We start from the raw sequence: 22,500 nt of genomic DNA on the forward strand, positions 1-22,500 counted from the left end.
CCAACTTTTTGGTTTCACTAACGTGACTACTCACACATCTTCTTGCTTTTAGATATTTTTTTTTCGTTTACAGATGGCTCAACAAGGTCCAAACTTGCCGCAGAAATTAGAACAAAAAATAGACAGGTTACTCAAACGAATGAATAATTTGGAGCAACGCTCACAACAAGTGCAACCACCATACAATGATGAGCAACACCTGCCACCAGTAGGAAGAGTGGATCCTAGATATCAAAGAATCCAACAGCGTAATACGGAGTTAGGAAACATTAAACATGAAATTCCTAACTTCACCGGTGAGAAAGGACCTACTGAATACATAGAATGGGAGAATGCTGTTGAAACTCTTTTTTATTTAAAGAAATATTCTGATCTTACAAAAATTAGGCTAGTTTCTACATCTTTTAAGGGGTATGCATTATCTTGGTGGCGAAAAAGAAATAGAGAGAGAGTTGCTAATTTTATTCCCTATGAATCTTGGGTTCAAGTGAGGGAAGATATGCGTCTAACCTTTCGTCCTAAATCTTGTTTCTATGATCTTGAAAGAAAATTGCAGGGAACCGTGCAAGGAACAATGTCAGTTGATGAGTACCACCAAACTATAAATATTTTGCTTGAACAGGGAAACATACATGGAGAAGAGGCAAAAACTATTGCTCGTTTCGTACATGGATTGAACTTAGAAATTCGATGTGGAATGAGTATTCAGAGATATGACACCCTTTATGATGCCTTGTATGCTGCACGTGAATCTGAGGCAAAAATCAAAGAGATGAAAATGTACAAGGCCAACAATGGTGCATCAAAATGGAACAATACTTGTTCCACCTCTCAAAGGCGTGATGAACGTCCTCTTCCAAGAGATGATTCACGAGACAAAGGTAAAGAAAAGGTAAGTGAGGCAGTGAAGCCTCAACGTGATAGAGAATTGATTTGTTATAGATGTAATGGGAGAGGCCACATAGCTCGTGATTGCCCTAACAAGAGGGTAGTTAAGATAACAACACAATCTGAAAATTTTACTTCTTGTCTTGAATATAAATCTGAGGATGAGGTTTGTGACCATTTTGAAACCCCCAATGAACATGTTGAGAGAGAACCATTCATACCTTTAGATTCTGATTCTAAATATGTTGATAGTGAGTCTTGTCATACTGTTGTTGTTAAGAAGGTTTTGAATGTTCACACTTTAAAAGAAGATGAGTCTCAAAGAGAAAATATATTTTGTACTAAAGGGTCAAATAGAGAGAATGCTTGTGCTATGGTAATAGATTCTAGAAGTTGCACAAATATGGCTTGATATGAACCTAGTCCAAGGTTCAAATAAGATGGAATATTGTCCCAAGAATGCTCTCAAAGTAAAGATAGAGATGGATCAAAATACCTTAAACCTCACGAGAAACCCTTTGTCTCGAATCCTCAAAGACTTGGAAGAATCCCATGTAGCTTCAAGTACCTCGATGTTGCAATCTTCAATCAACTAGAGTCGGATCTTATTCCTTCGATTCAAGAACGAGTCCACGAACCTAAATCTAAGGTTGAAGAAAGTAAGATTGATTCGAGTCCACGAATCAATTTGCTAGTCGAGTTCACGACTAGCCACTAATTGAGTCCACAATTAGCCATAAGGTTTCTTACACAAGTGTAAAGAAAAACTTAAGAATTTTATTGAATTAAAGCCTGTCTAAAACTGATATGGATGTGCCCTATTTATAGGTATAGGGAAGCATTGTAATCTAAATACAATGGGAAAAAGAGTCCTAAACCTAATCTAGAAAACAAGTAAATAGAGTTTTATTTAGAATAGGATTTAAGGAATCCTTTCTAAATACAACTAGTGTTTTCTCTTTTATGCCAAACAATTTAAATTAATGATGACCAAAAATAATAGGGCTGATTTGGGCCTAATTTAATCACCAAAATCAGCACTTAAACAATTATAAAAAAGCCTTGAGTTATTCTTCATATTTTGCAAATGGGCTTGACTTGGATTTCCACCATCTTTGAACATCACCAATGAAGAGTTGCCTTAATTGTTTGGACTTGGGCCTTGTGATTGGCCCAATTAGTATTCTTAATGGATCTTCATATGTTGGGCCGCATCATCCTCCCCTTCTTGAAAATGATTCGACCTCGAATCTTGTAAGCATTGTCTTCGATCCATGATATCACTTGAAATTGGCCACTATAATATTTTCCTCTATAGAATGGACTTATTATTGGTCTTTGTTGTTTCTTACACCAATGATGTTTTAAGGTTGTCGTTATGGGCCTTGTGATGAGCCCACTATTTACCATTTCTGGATTCCATGTGTGGTTCCTATTATTCTCCCATTCTTGAAAAGGATTCGTCCTCGAATCCAAATCTTCAGTGAAAGACAAAGTAGCAAGCTCACTTTCTGTTTTATCACGCTCATGGAACTTTTTCTTGGGATGCTTGACATGAGTCGCTCCAATCATCATCCTACAATCAACAAGTAAGGCAATTAAGTCTAATGACACATCAGGGAATTTAAACATTCTGGATGGTAATAATTCAACAAAATGAGACATATTAAATTTATGCATCTTGTTTGAATTGTCAATAAGCACAAAATCTTTCCGCCTAGAGCTTAAGGCTAAACCAAACACAAAATCCATGAAAATATCAAGTAATGATTTAGATGCATTGTGGTGGTAAGTAGCACAATTATGAACATAAGATTCTACATCTTTTTTCTTCTTTGGCCAATGAAAATATCCATGCAAAACATCATCACTCTTTGGAAAATCAAATTGTCCCTTATGTGAATCAATAATTAAATCATTGCTCAAATCCAAGCAAAAAGTGCCAATCCCATTGACTTTGAACGAAAACCCCTTGAGCAAGTAGTATTTCACATAAGAAGTTTTCAAATGTGCCTTATAACTTCCCAGTGATTCCTTATCTCTATCAAATACAGTTTTAGTAAAATCAAAATTAAGGAATCTCGGATGTATGGACGCAAACAAATTTCTAACACATCTAGCAAGGAGCTCATTAATAGAAACATGACAAACAAATCTAGAGAATTTTAATGCATGCTTTTGAAATAAAAATGAGTAAATAGTTACTCCCCTTCTTTTCTCTTGCTTAATATCATTTGTAGTTACCAAGAGAGGTTGCACTTTGACACCTTGGGCTGGTCCTTTCCACTGTATCACTGATTGTGGTCCCTTTGTTTGGCTACAAACCGAAATAGAAGATTGGAGTGGTGATTGCAATTCCAAACATGGAGGTTCCACTTTTCTCTCTTTGATTTCTTCCTTTGATGCTGGTTTGAGAGCTTGCATCAATGTCAATTGAATTTCTTCTACTTGTTTAAGATACAAACGAGGCAAGACATATGTAACTCCATTCATGTGAAACACATAAGTGTTCCTCATTCCATCATAACTTATTTTTCTGTCAAATTGCCATGGTCTACCTAACAAGATATGAGCAGCCTGCATTGGGATATTATCACACAAGATTTCATCAGAGTAACTGTTAATAGATAAAGGAATAAGAGCCTGTTTGGTTACTCTAGCTTCTCCTACATCAGTTAACCATTGCAAACAATAAGGATTTAGATGATTAAGCAAAGGTAACTGAAGAAATTTAACCATAGTTGCACTAGCCACATTTGTGCAACTTCTAGAATCTATTACCATAGCACACACATTCTCTCTAACTGACCCTTTAGCACAAAATATATTTTCTCTTTGAGACTGATCTTCTTTTAAAGGGTGAACATTCAAAACCTCCTTAACAACAACAATATGACTAGACTCACTATCAACATATTTAGAATCAGAATCTAAAGGTATGGATGGTTCTTTCTCAACATGTTCATTGGGGGTTTCAAAATGGTCACAAACCTCATCCTCAGATTTATATTCAAGACAAGAAGTAAAATTTTCAGATTGTGTTGTTATCTTAACTACCCTCTTGTTAGGGCAATCACGAGCTATGTGGCCTCTCCCATTACATCTATAACAAATCAATTCTCTATCATGTTGAGGCCTTACTGCCTCACTTACCTTTTCCTTACCTTTGTCTCGTGAATCATCTCTTGGAGGAGGATGTTCATCACGCCTTTGAGGGGTGGAACAAGTGTTGTTCCATCTTGATGCACCATTTTTGGACTTGTACATTTTCATCTCTTTGATTTTTGCCTCAGATTCACGTGCAGCATACAGGACATCATAAAGGGTGTCATATCTCTGAATACTCATTCCACACCGAATTTCTAAGTTCAATCCATGTACGAAACGAGCAACAGTTTTTGTCTCTTCTTCATGTATGTCTCCCTGTTTAAGCAAAATACTTATAGTTTTGTAGTACTCATCAACTGACTTATTTCCTTGCACCGTTCCCTGCAATTTTCTTTCAAGATCATTGAAAAAAGATTTAGGACGAAAGGTTAGGCGCATATCTTCCCTCACTTGAACCCAAGATTCATAGGGAATAAAATTAGCAACTCTTTCTATATTTCTTTTTCGCCACCAAGATAATGCATACCCCTTAAAAGATGTAGCAACTATCCTAATTTTTGTAAGATCAGAATATTGCTTTAAATAAAAAAGAGTTTCAACAGCATTCTCCCATTCTATGTATTCGGTAGGTCCTTTCTCACCGGTGAAGTTAGGAATTTCATGTTTAATGTTTCCTAACTCCGCATTACGCTGCTGGATCCTTTGACATATAGGATCCACTCTTCCTACTGGTGGCAGGTGTCGCTCATCATTGTGTGGTGGTTGCACTTGCTGTGAGCGTTGCTCCAAATTATTCATTCGTTTGAGTAACCTGTCTATCTTTTGTTCTAATGTCTGGGGAAAGTTTGGAACTTGATCAGCCATCTGTATAGGAAAAAAAGTATCTAAAAAAAAAAAAAAAAAAGATGTGTGAGTAATCACGTTAGTGAAACCAAAAAGTTGGCTCGCTCCCTCACTATTCTCAGCTCGCAGGTAAGAGGTGGATTATATGGCTCTGGTGGTGTACTACACACTCTTACAAACACACACTCCACTCGTGTATCGCTCAAGGTGGCAGATACTCTCACAAACCTTTTTCCAAAAAGGAAAATTCTAGTCCGGTACTCAAGTTGAAATGGATTCAACCTCAAAGTTCAAGAAAACGTACCTTGGAAGACTTCACAAGCCTTTGAGAGTAAGGGTGTATCGTGAGATAGATAATAAAATTGAGAGCAAGAAGCAAAGAAAAAGGACAATACGAGCAAAGAAACTGAATAAGATTTGAAAGAAAAAGGAAACTAAAGAAGGAAGTATGGCAGAAAGATATGCAAGACCAATATCAAAAGATAGAGACAAATAGAATATAAAATGGGTTCACGTGTACCACAACCAATTAGGAATCATTAAAAAACTCCTTCCAACCTTATACTTTTCCCCTTCCTTGTCCCTCCAAAATTCTCCTACCAGCCAAATTCTTTCCCCAACCTTATTCTTCTTCTTTATTGCTTTCTCTTTTTTGCTTTTTTTTTTTTCTTTCAAATTTCTTGATTTTTTTTTTGATTTTTTTGATAAATAACCTCCAAATAATTACTGTAAATATCACCAAAAATTTCAGACCAAGTGGTTCCACACAAGCACTTCAAAACAGAATCAAGAATTTCAAGAATCACCCAGAAAAACAGAAACGCTTCCCTTACTTCGAAGATCAATATCTCAACGACCGTAAGGAATTAGCAAGTGTATAATATATCAATAGAACGCCCCAGAAGATATCTAAAACATATCCAAATTTCAGATAAAACTAACTGGTGGATCTCGAGATATAGGTCATTCTTTGAAACTGGTCACAGAATGTGGAAATCTGGACAGGGTGTGATTGCGACGTGATTGCGCGTAAATGCGCTTTGGATATAGGTAAGAGTGAGATGGGTTGTTTTCTTGACAGAATATATGGTAATATGGTGCTTAGGAGGTGTGAGGTCTCATTGATATTGGACGGGAAAAAGGGAAAACTCTTTCGGGATTGTTTTTCAAGAAACTGGAGAACATGTATCAAGATTCAAGAACACAATCAAGAATGTAAAGGAATTTTTTTTAGGGTTTTTTATGAATAAGACACGAAAAAAAAGTAGTATGTAAGATAAAAATGAGATAAACCTAGGAAACCAAAGAAACCAAATTTCTAATGATAATGAGATAAACCTAGGCTCTGAATACCAAATTGATATGAACCTAGTCCAAGGTTCAAATAAGATGGAATATTGTCCCAAGAATGCTCTCAAAGTAAAGATAGAGATGGATCAAAATACCTTAAACCTCACGAGAAACCCTTTGTCTCGAATCCTCAAAGACTTGGAAGAATCCCATGTAGCTTCAAGTACCTCGATGTTGCAATCTTCAATCAACTAGAGTCGGATCTAGTTTCCTTCGATTCAAGAACGAGTCCATGAACCTAAATCTAAGGTTGAAGAAAGTAAGATTGATTCGAGTCCACGAATCAATTTGCTAGTCGAGTCCACGACTAGCCACTAATTGAGTCCACAATTGGCCATAAGGTTTCTTACACAAGTGTAAAGAAAAACTTAAGAATTTTATTGAATTAAAGCCTGTCTAAAACTGATATGGATGTGCCCTATTTATAGGTATAGGGCAGCATTGTAATCTAAATACAATGGGAAAAAGAGTCCTAAACCTAATCTAGAAAACAAGTAAATAGAGTTTTATTTAGAATAGGATTTAAGGAATCCTTTCTAAATACAACTAGTGTTTTCTCTTTTATGCCAAACAATTTAAATTAATGATGACCCAAAATAATAGGGCTGATTTGGGCCTAATTTAATCACCAAAATCAGCACTTAAACAATTATAAAAAAGCCTTGAGTTATTCTTCATATTTTGCAAATGGGCTTGACTTGGATTTCCACCATCTTTGAACATCACCAATGAAGAGTTGCCTTAATTGTTTGGACTTGGGCCTTGTGATTGGCCCAATTAGTATTCTTAATGGATCTTCATATGTTGGGCCGCATCATGGTAAGCAAAGGCATAATGGATGTCAGTCGTTCCCAAGAATAGTCAAGGGTCATAAGACATGATTATAATGAAATAGAAATATTAGGCGAATGGGGTTCGGTGATTAATAGTTCAAACGAGGCAAGGGGCGGAAATAGGCTCAACTTTCTCCAAGGATTAACCAACATTGTCTTGTTCTTCCGCTGCTTCATTTCCTTGTATCAATAGACGTCCTAGTTCTCTTTTCCCTTATCATCTCTGTCGTAATCTTTTCGTATCGAGATAAATCAGCTTACCGTGGGATGTATGCCGCTTACTTGAATCGGGGGTTGTGGTGATTGAATTCAGGTTGTAAGTGAAGCAGTCTATCTCCTTCGGGTTGACCGTATGTCCAGATGTAAACGCCACATCTTAATATCTCTAGTTTAACAGACATCCGAGTTTCCGTTCGGTGGTGGTGGTGGTCGTTTGTTGTTACGGAGGACTGCGTCGCTCAGTGTCTGGGAAACCTGAGTTAGTTGTTGTAGATTCTGAGCTAGAGGATCGTGAGCGGAGGGTTCGGGGTTCTTGATTGTCTTCTGGTTTGTGCCATGCTGACGGTCTACAGGACCAATGTTTATCGTAATGGCGAGTTAGTGTGTTGCACCCTTACCTTGATGCGATAAGCATAGGGGAGAGTTTCTTTAAATTAAATGTAGAATAGAGTGAGGGGGAAGTTATATAATGATAGGTAGGCTCACAACCTCACCGCGCGTCCTAAGATTCTTGAGTCCTATGTTCCTAAATACCTAGAGTTCAAGCTTAATGTCCTAAAATCTTGTCTTAAGAGTCTTATCCTAGGGTCAAACTTAGGCTCTGATACCATCTGTAACACCCCGAAATTTTTAAAACTTTTCAATCTTATAATATGAAAGCAATTCCATTGAATAAATCCCAATGGAGCATTCTAAACATAAGGTCTGGGGTGTTATGCCACATCTGAGCTGGAGAACTCAGATGCACAGGCTATTCTAACTAACTATCCTCAAATATTACATCATCAAGGCACGCAGGCCAAAAGGAAAGACTAACTATCTAAGCCGAGGTCATTAGCGCGCTCCGGTAGCTAATCATCTATGCCTGAAAGCCAAATATATATGTTCAGCGAATGATGCTGGTAACCCACTCTAAGGCGTTAAAATACAATATAGGTAATACATATATATATATATATATATATATATATATATATATATATATATATATATATATATATATATATAGGAAACCATTTGGAAGCAGGAAGATATATACTTAGGAGACTCTAGTTTTAAAACAAGGAATAGACTCGACAGATAGGGATAAGAACATTCAACAATTACGATCAAACATATAAAGACATCATTATGTATATATATCTACGGTCACAGGTTACTTTCATGTCATTCATATCTTCTTTCAATCAATATTCTTATCACATAAGCATACTTTGGTGGTGCCACAGGACCAATCGCATGCCCATACATGAGGGTCAGCGCATATAGCGCTAACACGGCCCCGCAGCACCCTACCTCATACCGCAGCATGAAGGGATTGACCGCAGCCAATCGATTAGACCGTTGACGAGCTCAACGGTGGACCACAGTCTTACACACCGCTGACGCGTTCAGTCGATGGACTGTGATCCTCTTTAGAGACTACGACCCTACACACCATTGACGAGCTCAGTCAGTGGACCGCAGCCGACCATAGCCCTACACACCGCTGACGAGCTCAGTCTGTGGACTATGGCCTTCCTCGTGGACTGTAGCCCTACACACCGCTGACGCGTTCAGTCGGTGGACTACAGCCCATGAGGCCCAATTGGTGGACTGCAATCGTACACACCGCTGACGAGCTCAGTCGGTGGACTGCAGCCTATGTAAACCAACTTGACCGCAGCCAATATTGGGGAGTCATGCACATATATCACGTAGCAAGTTTATGCAATTCACATTAACACATTGGGAAAGGGGAGAAAACGTATAATTAAGCCTATGCGTGATCATCCACATACTAGGAAATATCCAAAGGGTTCATGCATCTTTCACCTAGGTCAACGGGGTACCAATTCAACTAGCATGCAATACACAAGACTCTTTTATCCTACGAACGATACCCGAAACATCAAACTAGACTTAGGCATGATAAACGGTGTCCGTGAGGACACCACGAGGGTCGGGGAACATCAAACGGGGAAGCCAAAATCCCCAAGGTGTGAAAAATCCAGCGGGTGGCCGGCAGGTGGAGGACCACCCGCAAGTCTCCGGGCAGCGGGTGCCCGGCGGGCAGGCGTCTGCCCGCTGCCGGGGACGTCAATTTGGGGGCAGGTAGGTGGCGGGTTCCCCTACCCCCACCTACCCCCCACTGACTCTTTTTCAATATATTGGTTCCGGGATCTTTCGTGGAACCCGAAACCTTGTTTAGACACTTTTAAACATAACCGACGACACCACGTAGTCAAATAATGGATCAAACCAAGAATCATATTGAGCATATCCTAACATGACTTCTAAACATAAATAACACCTGAACATGCGAAATCCCACCCAAATATATCAAGAATACCACAATATGAAATTCCCAATTTAACCTAGGGCTCTAATCATATTTAAATCATCAAAATCATTGTTTATCTTTAAAATCAAGAACATCAAGATTTATCAAGAATATCACACAATCATCAAGATTCTCTTATAATCATCAAAATTATCAAGATCAAAACATAAAATCATCTCATCAATCATCAAGATCATATCATCATCATAAACGATTTATCAAGACACAAGCAAAGTGAAGGAGCCCAAGAAGAAGATTATAGCAAAGAAAATAGGTTTTGTTGAGACATGGGTTACCTCTTAGCCTTAATTAATCCTCCATTGGTTATTAAGGTTCTTCTCTAAGACTTCCATCCGATTGATCTCCCTAGGCTTGGTGGTGTGGAATCTCCCGGGAATATTTTCGTGTAATATAATTATGGGTGGTGAGGTTTTTAATTGCTTTCTAATCCCCTATTTATAGAGTCAGGAATCCGAATCATAATATGAATAATAAAGGCATTCTTTCTTTATTCCTAATAGATATGTAGGTCTAGGATTCCTAATTAGAATCTGACTAGTAAAAGGTTTACTCTCTTTATTCCTAATAGGTTTAAGACTAGTTTAGGCAAGGGTCCACAATCCATGGTGGGCCACATTAATTAATTAAAGGGGATCCTAACAAAATTAAATCCTTTTTAATTATTATTAGCGGATTTAATTAAATTATTAATCCGGGATTGAAGGCCGTAACACGGGGTGTTACAAAGAACTCTGGAAGCTGCGCCATAAGTGCACTAGAGACGGCATGGAGTGTTCCCAGACAATCATATTTCGAGCCCTCCAGATTTCGTAGAGTATTCCACAAATTTTCTCCTTTCGAACACTAGGAAATGTTGCTAAGTTGCCCAACCAACCTTCCATCCACTGCATAAAATCATGATTATCAAGGTTAGGGATTTGAAGTTGTGAAACATTACACACACGTCTAGCATAAGTGCAAGTGCATAAAATGTGCATAACATCCTCTTCAAGAACACCACAAGCTGCGCATAGATTAGGGACCTCCACTCTCCTTCTAATCAAATTACTAGTCGTAGGCAAAATATTAGAGATGGCTGTCCAAAGAAAAACCCTCCATTTTGGGGGACCTAGAGCTTCCATATGTTATTCCATACAGTACCATGGGGTAGTAATTTCCCCTAGGCTTCTATAACCATTTTTCACCGTATAACAACCCCTAATATCTCTCATCCAATACCAATCATCTCCAAAATTAATATTCACTGTGTAATACCCCGTGTTACGACCCCTAACCCTAACAAAGTATTTAATCACTTGCCCTAAAAGGAGAATTAAAAACCCATTAATCAACTAAGAAAGGCCCACCATAGTCCATGGGCCCACATCCCTATAACCAACCCCTTAGTTCTATAAGGAATAGAATTAGCAAGCCCATAGTGTTTAGACCCCAATTGGAACTCTTAGGAATATATATAAATATAGGGTCATAGGAGGCACCTAGATCTTACACCACAATAATCTCTCACCACACAAAGAGTTCCAAGAATCCCTTTAGGAGAAATCAAGAAAGAAGAAAGCTTAAAGAAAGACCATTCATAACCAAGGAAATTAATTAAGGCTAAGAGGTAACCCATGTCTCAACAAAACCTATTTTCTTAGCTATGATCTCCCTCTTAGGCCTCCCTCTATATTCTCGTGTCTTGATGAATTCTTCTATGATAGTTGTGTTATGATCTTGTTGATTGATAAGATGATTTATATGCCTTCTTGATGATCTTGATGTTGAAAAGAAGTTCTTGATTTTGATATAATGATTCTTGACGAATCTTGATATTTCTTGATGTTAAAGATAAAGTATGTTCTGGATGGTTTGGGCGGGATTAGAGCCCTAGGATCAATTGGGAATTTGCATTGTGATGTTCTTGATTTATATTTGGGTGGGAATTCGCATGTTCGAGTGTTGTTTATGTTTAGAAGTCGTAATAGGATGAGTCGTATGTGGTTCTTGCTTTTGATCCGTTATTTGCCTACGTGGTGTCGTTAATTGCGTTTGAAAGTGTCCAAGCATGGTTTCGGGTTCCACAAAGGTCCCCGGGACGAAATTATGGTAAATGAGTCAGTGGGGGGTAGGTGGGGTAGGGGAACCCGCTGCCCAGAATCACCGCCGGGCAGCGGGTAACCGCCGGGCAGTCTCCTGCCCGCCGACAACCCGCTGCCGGAACAGTGAATTCCGACGGGCAGTCGGCAGGTGACCCCCACCCACCGGCTACCAGCTGGCCCGTACCCCACCCCGGGTCTCCGGCTTCCCTGTTTGATGTTCCCCATCCCCTATGGTGTCCCAACGGACCCCGTTTGTCGTGCTCGAGTCTAGTTTGATATTCTGGGTACCATTCGTAGGTTAAACGAGTCTTAGGAATTGCATGCTAGTTGAATCGGTAACCCGTTGGCCTAGGTGGAAGTTGTATGAACCCTTAGGACTATTCTTAGTATGTGAATGATCACACGTAAGATTATTTATATGTCTCTCCCCTCCCAATGTGTTATTACGTGCTCCTATGTGTTATGTGTTGCATGATCCCCCATTTTGGTTATAGGCCAATTGGGTGGTTCCCGGGCTAAGGTTCGAAAGTCGGCTGAAGACTGAATGAATATTTCCTGGACTAAGGTTCGGAAGTCGGTTGAAGACCGAATGGATTGATCCCGGACTAAAGGTTCGGAAGTGGCTGAAGGCCAATGGATTGTCCTGGGTTAAGACTCAGAAGTGGCTGAGGCCAAATTGATTTACTTCTTGGACTACAGGTCCAACTATGGGCCTCGGTGCTATGACCCACCGGACCTGAACGCGTCAGGACGGTGTGTAGGGCTAATATGCCGAGGAAGGCTGTAGTCCACCGACCTGAGTAATCAGGCGGTGTGTAGGGCTACGGCTGGCTGCGATCCACCGAACGATGAGACAGCGGTGTGTAGGGCCATAGTCTTCCGAGGATCTTGGCCCACCTACTGAGTACAGCTCAGGGGTAAGCCGGGCTTAGATCCGTTATGGTCCACCGACTGTGCGCATCGACGGTGTGTACGATCGCAGTCCACCGACTGGGTGCGTCAGCGGTGTGTAGGATCGTGATCCGACGTTGAGTTCATCAACGGTTCTAAAAGGGTTGGTTGCGATCAACTCCCCTCATACCGCGGTATTGAGGTAGGGTGCTGCGAGGCCGTGTTAATGCTATACGCATTAACCCTCATGTTCGGGGCATGCGATTGGTCTCGTGGCGCCATCATTGAGTATGTGCTATGAATGATGATTGAATGATGATATGATGAAATCGGAAAGGGAACTGTGACCTTTGATGTGCATTTCTATGATGATATCTCTACTTAACTATCTATTACTATTAACATGCTTACCTCTACTTGTCGAGTCTATTCCCGGTTTTAAAGGCTAGAGTCTCCTAAGTATATCTTCCTGCTTCAAAATGGTTTTCCTATATCTGTATCTATACATATTGTATTTCAACACGTTGGAGTGGGTTACCAGCATCTCTCGCTGAACAGATATATTTGGCTTTCAGGCACAGATGAGTAGACACCGGAGTGCGCTAGAGACGTGAAGCGTAGAGTAGATAGTTCCCTTTCGGCCTGCGTGCCATATTTATGTATTGACATTATTGAGGATCCTAGTTAGTTTTCCTGTGCACTTGGGTTCTCTAGCCCGGGTGTGGCATAGCACCCCATACTCTTATATTATGTTTCCGGGATTTTATAAGGATTACCTTTATTATATAAGTTTTAAATGTTCTAAAATTCTGGGGTGTTACACACTGGGGTCTGTAAAATTAAGTCAACATCTCTGGGAGTAACAACTGTCTAACCATATCATAATTCCACCCTCCCTGCTCACGATCAACCAGATCAGCCACCACCAAATCCGGATGCTCGGCAACCTGGTTCGAAAGCACAAAGGGATCCTGGGGATCAAGTAGCCAAGGGTGCAACCAAACTTTCATTGTTTTACCATCCCTAATTCTGCGTCTACAACCTGTTCGAATTAGATCCTGGCTGGCCATTATGCTTCTCCATACATAGCTTGGATTACCACCCAGGGTAGCCCCATAAAAGGTTGTTTTAGGATAATACCTAGCCTTAAAAATTCGGGCCATTAGGGATTCCGGGTTGGTGAGTAAACGCCCACCCTTGCTTCCCCAACAAAGCCAAAAAACCCAAACCACTATCCTTCTTTGGTACAAATATTTTATCCCAGGCCATCCAATGAATCCCATCAACCGTACTACTCCTACTCCACCAATATCTGTTCATTAACCTTTCTAAAGAGACACATAATGTCACAAGTAATAAGAAGATGCTCATAGTGTAAGTGGCCATTGCCTGGGCAACACTTTTGAGAAGCACCTCCTTACCAGACATAGAAAGCAATCTCTCATTCCAAGAACCAATTCTCTATCTCAACTTAGGAAAAAACAACTTTCATGTTCCTGCCAATAACCGAGTGGATGCCTAAATACTTACCAAAACCCTCAGCTTATTCGATAGCCAAGCCATGGCAATGGCGTCCCTATCCACCACATTAGTATTACGGCGAAATAAAATGCTAGATTTATGAAAGTTGTCAGATTTCCCTGATATCAATTCATAAACCTCCAAACAACGCTTTACCTCCATGGTACCTAATAAGAACCAGTACACATGGAATCCAATAAGGGTCTATAGTGGGCTCATCACAAGGCCCGTAACTACATCCATAAAGAATCATTGGTGGAAGAAACAAGAAGGTCCAATAATAATTCCATACGATAGAGGAAAGTATTATAGTGGCCCATTTCAAGTGATATCATGGATCGAAGACAATGCTTACAAGAATCGAGGTCGAATCATTTTCAAGAAGGGGAGGATGATGCGGCCCAACATAATGAAGATCCATCAAGAATACCAATTGGGCCAATCACACGGCCCAAGTCCAAACGATTAAGACAACTCTTCATTGGTGATATTCAAAGATGGTGGAAATCCAAGTCAAGCCCATTTGCAAAAGATGAAGAAGATTTCAAGGCTTTTTATAATTGTTTAAGTGCTGATTTTGGTGATTAAATTAGGCCCAAATCAGCCCTATTATTTTTGGTCATCATTAAGTTAAATTGTTTGGCATAAAAGAGAAAACACTAGTTGTATTTAGAAAGGATTCCTTAAATCCTTTTCTAAATAAAACTCTATTTACTTGTTTTATAGATTAGGTTTAGGATTCTTTTTCCCATTGTATTTAGATTACAATGCTTCCATATACCTATAAATATGGCACATCCATATCAGTTTGAAACAGGCTTTAATTCAATAAAATTTCTAAGTTGTTCTTTACACTTGTGTAAGAAACCTTATGGCTAATTGTGGACTCAATTAGTGGCTAGTCGTGGACTCGACTAGCAAATTGATTCGTGGACTCGAATCAATATTACTTTCTTCAACCTTAGATTTAGGTTCGTGGACTCGTTCTTGAATCGAAGGAAACTAGATCCGACTCTAGTTGATTAAAGATTGCAACATCGAGGTACTTGAAGCTACATGGGATTCTTCTAAGTCTTTGAGGATTTGAGACAAAGGGTTTCTCGTTAGGTTTAAGGTATTTTGATCCATCTCTATCTTTACATTGAGAGCAATCTTGGGGCAATACTCCATCTTATTTGAATCTTGGGCTAGGTTCATATCAATTTGGTATTCAGAGCCTAGGTTTATCTCGTTATCGTTAGAAATTTGGTTTCTTTGGTTCCCTAGGTTTATCTCGTTCTTATCTTACTTACTACTTTTTTCGTGTCTTTTTCATTAAAAAACCCCAAAAAAATTTTTTCCTTTGCATTATTGATTGTGTTCTTGAATCTTGATACATGTTCTCCAGTTTCTTGAAAAACAATCCCGAAAGAGTTTTCCCTTTTTTCCGTTCAATATCAACGAGACCTCACACCTGGCCTCCTAAGCACCATATTACCAAAAATTCTGTCAAGAAAACAACCCCATCTCACTCTTACCTATATCCAAAGCGCATTTACGCGCAATCACGTCGCAATCATACCCTGTCCAGATTTCCGCATTCTGTGACCAGTTTCAAAGAATAACCTATATCTAGAGATCCACTAGTTAGTTTTTTCTGAATTTTTGATATGTTGTAGATCTCTTCTGGGGCGTTCTTTTGATATCTTATACACGTGCTAATTCCTTACGGTCATTGAGATATTCATCTTCGAAGTAAGGGCAGCGTTTCTGTTTTTCTGGGTGATTCTTGAAATTCTTGATTCTGTTTTGAAGGTGTTGTGTGGATCCTCTTGGTCCGAAATTTTTGTTGATATTTACAGTAGTTATTTGGAGGTTACTTATCAAAAAAATCAAAAAAAAAAATCAAAAAAAAAGAGAGAGAAAGCAAAAGAAGAAGAAGAATAAGGTTGGGGAAAGAATAAGGTTGGTAGGAAAATCTTGGTGGGAAAAGGAAGGGGAAAAGTCTAAGGTTGGAAGGAGTTCTTGATAGATTCCTATTTGAACCCCTCTTACATTCTATTTGTCTCTATCTGTTGATATTGGTCTTGCATATCTTTCTGCCATACTTCATTCTTTGGTTTCCTTTTTCTTTCAAATCTTATTTAGTTTCTTTGCTCGTATTGTCCTTTTTCTTTGCTTCTTGCTCTCAATTTTATTACCTATCTCGCGATACACCCTTACTCTCAAAGGCTTGTGAAGTCTTCCAAGGTACGTTTTCTTGAACTTTGAGGTTGAATCCATATCAACTTGAGTACGGGACTAGAACTTTCCTTTTTGGAAAAAGGCTTGTGAGAGTATCTGCCACCTTGAGCGATACACGAGTGGAGTGTGTGTTTGTAAGAGTGTGTAGTGCACCCCCAGAGGTATATAATCCACCTCTTACCTGCGAGCTGAGAATAGTGAGGGAGCGAACCAACTTTTTGGTTTCACTAACGTGTCTACTCACACATCTTTTTTTTTTTTAGATATTTTTTCCTCTACAGATGGCTGAACAAGTTCCAGACCTGCCCCAGACATTAGAACAAAAGATAGACAGGTTACTCAAACGAATGAATAATTTGGAGCAACGCTCACATCAAGTGCAATCACCACACAATGATGAGCGACACCTGCCACCAGCAGGAAGAGTGGATCCTAGATGTCAAAGGATCCAGCAGCGTAATGCGGAGTTAGGAAACATTAAACATGAAATTCCTAACTTCACAGGTGAGAAAGGACCTACTGAATACATAGAATGGGAGAATGCTATTGAAACTCTTTTCTATTTAAAGCATTATTCTGATCTTACAAAAATTAGGCTAGTTGCTACATCTTTTAAGGGGTATGCTTTATCTTGGTGGCGAAAAAGAAATAGAGAGAGAGTTGCTAATTTTATTCCCTATGAATCTTGGGTTCAAGTGAGGGAAGATATGCGCCTAACCTTTCGTCCTAAATCTTTTTTCTATGATCTTGAAAGAAAATTGCAGGGAACGGTGCAAGGAAAAAAGTAAGTTGATGAGTACTACCAAACTATAAGTATTTTGCTTAAACAGGGAGACATACATGAAGAAGAGACAAAAACTGTTGCTCGTTTCGTACATGGATTGAACTTAGAAATTCGATGTGGAATGAGTTTTCAGAGATATGACACCCTTTATGATGCCTTGTATGCTGCACCTGAATCTGAGGTAAAAATCAAAGAGATGAAAATGTACAAGTCCAAAAATGATTTGCTACTATCAACTAAACAAGTTTTGAAAATAGAACAAGAGGTACTACTTATTAAACTTATACAAATATATTAAATATTAATATTTTATTCAATACTTCCACATAAAACATGTAGGGGAACAAACTACCATTGCAAAATATCAATAGGCACTTGCAAGATCAAGAGTTTATAGTACTACTAAGATCCAAGTCATCTACACAACAAGGAAAATTCACAGCTTCCTACACCATAATCTCATTGCATAACGTTGTCATCTATGCTACCAACAATAACCCAATTGTAAATAACACATTTCCAACTAAAAGGAAGATGACAAATAGTGAAGATGAAAACAATGACAATGTTACGAAAAAGAGAATTAAGGATACTTTGAAAAATTCAAAGCAAAAGTAGTATTTATTTAAACTACCGTTTTTAGACCAAGTATTTAGACTATCAATTTTACAAAGTTGCAAACATTTATTTTATTGACAATTATAATGTATTTCATATATTATCTTGCATTCATATACTTTGAGTTACATATTTAAATAAACAAATTTGACATTCAATTACCCATGTATGAACTTCTCATATATAATCTTACATTGATATACTTTCAAATATTTATTTAAATATATAAGCATTGGACATTAACTCATTATTTTGTATTATAACTTTGATATTTAATTGTAGCGGGAAACTACCTCGTAATATCTTTGGACTACATCATATTTAAAATGTTCAAATTTTACTATATCTAATCTCATTCCTTTAACTAGGAATTTCTTTATCTACAATAACTAATTCACACAATAATGGTTGAACCAAATGAACCCCGAGCAGAATACCTAAAGGACTGGTATGCTTTTATGTTGATAATAATATGTAAATGTTAATTATATCATTATCTTACGTAACTATATTTATAATTCATTATTAAAACTGTCAATGTAGGGCAATATAACATCGTGACACACTTGATGCACTAAAAAGATGATGAGACAACAACAATGCTGCAATCAATTTGGCAAACCTAGAAAATGAAGAAATTTCAAAATAGCCACCGTTGATTCATTCATTTATCCTGTATGTAAAAATACTGATTGTGCATTCATTAAATATATTAGAACTAATATAAATTTACAATTCATTTCATCTTCTAGACTCAACCTGCTTAGATTATATGCAAAATTAACATCAACCTTCAAAACAAAAATACTTGGTATATGATGTGCTCGTATAGTGCCAGGGGTGGAAAGAAGTTGGGAAAGGGAATTCTCGGGATTGTCGTTCTCAAAGGATGGCACGTAGGAGTTGATTAGCTCGATCTAATTTTGGAAACTTAAGGGTTAGAATGCTAAGTTAGAAACAAAACGAATATTTCAACTAAACACAGGAAGGAAAAAGGAAAAGAAAAATCACACAAACGCAAGCACTCGGTTGAGTTAGTCTCTTCGGTTCCACGACCTTAGGATACACAACTCTAATAAGAGCAATCGGGATATGCCAAATCAATGGAATTCTTGTGGGGGTACTCGGCACAACGCTAAATCACGACAGACCTAGCCTCTCCTTCTACCTACGTTGGTGGATGCATTTCATCGAACAATTGGTCTACCGCCCCTCCCGGACCTAGCCCTCTCAGATCGTAGGGCGGGGATGGTGAGCCTAGGGGCTATGGTGAGAGGGAAATCTCTTGCTCCTCTCTCCAACCTAATCCTTTGCCTAATTGTGCCTATCAATTAAACAAAGTCCAAACCATTCAATCTCAACACACAAGGATTCATTGAATACATAATCCACTTAGATCAAGGAAAACAATCCCAAGGTCATATGAACCTAGATCCTAACTCAACCCAGCAAATCTAGCTATTAATCATCATTGCAAACACGAACCCTAAATCTAGCATGGATTTCAAACAAGGAAAATAGAGAAACAAAGATTAAGAAAATCTTTAAAAGTATTAAAGGAAGAGATTACCAAGCTAAGCAATTCCAATCTTCAATTACATAGTCTTCAATCCAATCCAAGAGCTTCTCCCTTCTCTCTCTAGTTCTACTCTACTTTCTCTCTAATCTAAAAATGAAAATCTGAATAATGGCTCACTCTCTACCCTGAAAAATCCATCTTTTAATAAACCTAAAATCGCGTAAGTGACGCGTCAACACCAGCCACAATGTCCCGCACAACGCGCGTTGTAGCGTGCGTTGATTTTTCTGGAAATTTGGGGCTTTCCTTCTATCTTGCAACACTGGTCACAACGCAAGTTGTGTCGTGCGTTGATCTTTATGGAAATCCCAATCCTTGTTTCATCTTCACAACGTATGCCCAACGCACGTTGTAAGGTGCGTTGGCTGGCCCTACTTGTCTCTTTGTCCCTTTTGATTCCGGGATGCGCCATTTTGCCTCGTTTATGCTTGAATTCTCCTGCAAAAAGTATACAATCCAAAAGTATGGTGCTCTTTTTACAACATAAAGGGAAACAAGCTTAAATGACCTCAAACTTAGACATGAACGAACCAATTTGACTTAAAATGGCCTATGAAACAACCTTCAAAAGATGAGTTTTTGGCACTTATCACAAGTTTCCACACTCTAAGTCTTGCTTGTCCCCAAGCAAGTTCCATTTAACAATGATCATTTAAGCGTCAAAAACACATCCACACAAAGCTTCAAGATAACCTAATTCATTCAACGGTGAATCAAGATAAGTGTTTCTACCAACTGAGAGGGTGAAATCCCTCACATCATGCAATAAATATGCTAGTCATGTACCCTTACTGACGTTACTCCAAGAATACACTAAGGAAGTATGGCAAAATTCAATCACAAAGGGGTTGTACTCTCACACCATTCATCAAGCATGCAATCCAAAAGTGGTATTCACCTCCCATTTTGCAAAGGCCTATGGCCGAGCCACGCTAGTGGGACTGGGAACGATGTGAACACACCAACCGACCCCATCCTTATACCGCCAAGGTCCTTTACAAGAAAATAAGTGTAACACCCCCGATTTTATGTACTAAAAAAAAGACAATTAAAGCTTAGAGATAGAGATTAAACTAAACATTAAGTATTAAAAAGTCACGGAAGTTAATAGTCAATCGGGGAATGCTATGCCACATCTAACTAAGCTATTAGATGCACAGGCTAAGAGTCAAAGTACTTAATGCCAAAATGCATTGTCAAAGTTCACAAGTCTAACGTTTAGGGCACACAAGCCTCAAAGTCTAGGCTAAGGGATATGGAGAGCTACGCTAAACTATGTCTTCTTCTAGCGCGCTCGAACGAGAACTACTCTGCACCTGACTAAACGCGCTTATCGTTTACGGTTCTCTTTTAGGAAGCGTGGTCAAAAGATTAGATGATAGGGGGTCGTGTAAGGATTTGAGGTGTACTAGTGATAAAACGGGGTCAGTGAGAACCACCCCGAGTGTCGTACTCAAGGATGGCAATGCGGAGTAAATAGAGTCCAAGACAATCAAGTGTCACAGTGCATCAATGGGAGATGAACTAGGTGCAAGGAGTGTAGGTTCGAGCATGTGTTCAAGAGAGTGCAAAGGAAAGGCATAACAAAGGAAACTAGAAAAGAAATAAAAGAAACTATAAAATAGAAGGCGTAGTGGATTTGGATTCCCATTCCTTTGTGCGTGTGAGGTGAATCTGGGCTAGTGTTGATCTAGTCAAGCGAGACGACTTCCAATGCCGTTCACCACTCGGTTACTAGGTCTTTCATAGGTGTGGAACCACCGTTCCGTGACCACATTCCTTATGAGCATTTCAACAAACACTTGGTCTACATCTCATTCCGGGCCTTATCCTCTCGGATCTGAGTGCGGGAAATGCAAGGAGACAAGTCTACGATTGGAGCCACAATCTCTTGTCGACCTAATCCTACTCAAACCTCAAGCATATGTTGTACACCATACACAAGAGTCCATACAAGGTCTCTTCACAATGAGACATCAACACAAAGACAAACAAATAGATCATTACATATCTAGCACAAATAAATGAGATCCAATCCACTACTAGCATTATAAAGATCAAGATCAAGCAATGGCAAATAGGCAAAACAAGATATTATCAAGAGGAGAACAAGAATAGTTTTTACCCAAATCCAAGCTAGATCTCTTCAATAGATGGTAGGGAATGAAGATCCAAGCCACAAGCTCACCAAATCTTCAAATCTCCTTTACATATTAATTGGATCTTGGCGAAAACCCTAGAAAGAAAAGGAGAAAACTAACCCTAACCTAAAGCTTCTCTCTACAACTCTCTCTAAAAATAGTAGAACTAAAATTGGACTCTTCAGAAAACTCCATTCAATGCTGAATTTCTCCATATTTATTCGCACTCCTATTCACGCACGGCCTCATGCCGTGAGGCCGGCGTGAATGGGGTATAATTCCTTCGTGTTGAGCGCTTCGTCCGTCGTCTTAAATCGCCGTTCACGGCGTGACGAGGGCCGTGAATGGGAAGTAATTCCCATTCCGTCCCTCTTCTAGTGTGCAGTCCCGACGTTTCCGGTCCTTGTTCACCCGCTTGCCTTGGCTCTCCTTATTTTCGCCTTTTCACCACGTTTTCTGTCCATAAACACCTGAAAATAGATAAAATGTAGTCGGGAAGTTATTTCTGTGCTAAGCTCGTACTTTTAGGATATTTTGCTCTAAAAACACGACTTCTAAGTTAAAACTAGTGCACAACTCCTTAGAAAACTACTGGAAATTTAGTATATTTTGAGACTTATCAGCACCTGTAAAACATAACGGGTATCACCCTTTAGCGAATAATGCTAAGTAACCCACTACTACGCGTTGAGTATGACATAGTATAGATATAAAAAAAAAAAATTATTTGAGACTTGGAATACAAAGATAGAACTTAGCAACTCTAGCTTTAAAACAAGGAGTAGAGACAACATATAACTCATCATATTAGAACACTCTCAATCAACCGACCATTAAACATTAACTCAAGAGATCAATACAATGATAAGGACGACAGGACAATCAACAACATATAATCATCAATATCAATCGAAGGTAACATCAATACATGAAGGATAACATCAATACATGCTCATAAGCAAATGAAAGTCAAGGATGACAATCAATGACTGTTTCCAAGTTCCAACCTTTACACCGCTCCATCCTTATTTTAGTTCCAACCTGTACCTCTAAGCCACCCTATACAACCACCAACCT

General features: G+C 38.9%; 1 long non-coding RNA gene across 1 annotated transcript in view; it reads right to left on the reverse strand.

Annotated features, from left to right (window-relative positions):
* LOC109170921 overlaps positions 1-17,603 on the reverse strand; it is a 20,446-nt gene extending 2,843 nt beyond the window's left edge. The window contains exons 1-2 of the long non-coding RNA XR_002052503.1: positions 17,513-17,603; positions 13,291-13,296 (exon numbers count right to left, since the gene is read on the reverse strand). This is a non-coding gene — a long non-coding RNA (uncharacterized LOC109170921). The remainder of the gene's footprint in view (positions 1-13,290; positions 13,297-17,512) is intronic.
* Between the last annotated feature and the right edge of the window lie 4,897 nt (positions 17,604-22,500).

The sequence above is a fragment of the Ipomoea nil genome, unplaced genomic scaffold (genome assembly GCF_001879475.1).
Source record: "Ipomoea nil cultivar Tokyo-kokei standard unplaced genomic scaffold, Asagao_1.1 scaffold3377, whole genome shotgun sequence".
Classification (NCBI taxonomy): Eukaryota; Viridiplantae; Streptophyta; class Magnoliopsida; order Solanales; family Convolvulaceae; genus Ipomoea; species Ipomoea nil.